Source organism: Anas acuta, unplaced genomic scaffold (genome assembly GCF_963932015.1).
Source record: "Anas acuta unplaced genomic scaffold, bAnaAcu1.1 SCAFFOLD_56, whole genome shotgun sequence".
Taxonomy (NCBI): Eukaryota; Metazoa; Chordata; class Aves; order Anseriformes; family Anatidae; genus Anas; species Anas acuta.
In genome coordinates, this window is record NW_027076075.1 from 512,237 (window position 1) to 513,881 (window position 1,645).

Sequence of the window (1,645 nt, forward strand, 5' to 3'; positions counted from 1 at the left end):
AAACCGGTCCAGGAAATTCCTAATTCACACTGATAACTTCTTGGTACAGATATTAAGGGAGATGACTAGGAAAGGTGCCCTCCTGTATGTGCTACTTTTAAATATAGATGGTCTCTTTGGTAAAGTGGTGATTAGTGTCTGTCTTGGCCACAGTAAGAGTGAAAAAATCAACTTTAAAATCTTTGGTGATAGAAGAAAAACTGCCACCAAAACGTTGACCTTGGATACTGGGAAAGCAGATTTCAGGCTGCTCAGAGAACTAGTTAGTAAGGTCTGCTGGGAATCTACTTTTAAAGGTGTTGGGGGTCATCTGTGCTGGTCACTATGGAAAGAAAGCAAACAAAGACAAAACAAAGAAAAAATAGTAAGAAAGGAAAAAAGCTATGGACAAAGATAGTCCTGGGTTTTCATGTGAAATTCTGGGAACCATATGAGCAGCAGAGTACTTTATAAATGCTGAAATACTGTACATTGCCTCATTTTCTTCAGGGCATCCTTGATCTCCTGGTTCCTCATGCTGTAGATGAAGGGGTTCAGTGCTGGAGGCACCACCGAGTACAGAACTGCCATCACCAGGTCCAGGGATGGGGAGGAGATGGAGGGAGGCTTCAGGTAGGAAAACATGCCAGTGCTGACAAACAGGGACACCACAGCCAGGTAAGGGAGGCATGTGGAAAAGGCTTTGTGCCGCCCCTGCTGAGAGGGGATCCTCAGCACGGCCCTGAAGATCTGCACATAGGACAACAGGATGAAAATAAAACATACAAAGTCAACAAAGATACTAATCACAAGAAGTCCAGCTTCCCTGAGGTAGGAGTCTGAGCAGGAGAGCTTGAGGATCTGGGGGATTTCACAGAAGAATTGATCCACAGCATTGCCTTGGCAGGAAGTTCCTCTGTACTTGGCTCTGGGGAGGCCACACCTCAAGAAGTGAATTCAGCTCCAGGGCCCCCAGTGTAAGGACATGACATATTAGGAGGAGTCCAGAGGAGGGACACAATGATGACCAAGGGGCTGGAGCACCTATTTTGTGAAGACAGGCTGTGGGAGCTGGGGTTCTTCAGCCTGGAGAAACGAATGTTTTGGGGAGACCTCATTGTAGCCTTCCAGTACGTAAAGGGGGCCTACAGGAAAGCTGAGGAGGGACTTTTCATCAACGAGTGTAGTGATAGGACAAGGGGTGATGGTAGATTTAGATTAGACATTAGAAAAAAGTTCCTTGTTCTGAGGGTGGTGAGGTACTAGAAGAGGTTGCTCAGGGAACTTGTGGATGCCCCATCCCTAGAAGTGTTCAAGGCCAGGCTGGATGGGGCTTTGAGCAACCTGGTCTAGTGAAAGGTGTCCCTTCCCATGGCAGGGGGATAGCATTTCAAATAAATTATATGATCTTTAGGGTCCTTTCCAACCCAAACTATTCCGTAATTCTCTGAGCTCCCTAGTACCCCACTGAGTCAGCTGAATACTGCAAGGGGCTTCTGCGAACAGACTGAGCAGAAACTTGATCAATTATCCTCAACTTGAGCACCTGCTGTCCTTTCATTTGGCAGAAGACCTTCCCCACAAGGCTCCAGGATGACACCCTCACACAGTGCCCTGCCTCTCCACATCGGTCCACCTCAGCTTGCAGTTACCTGCTTATATCTTG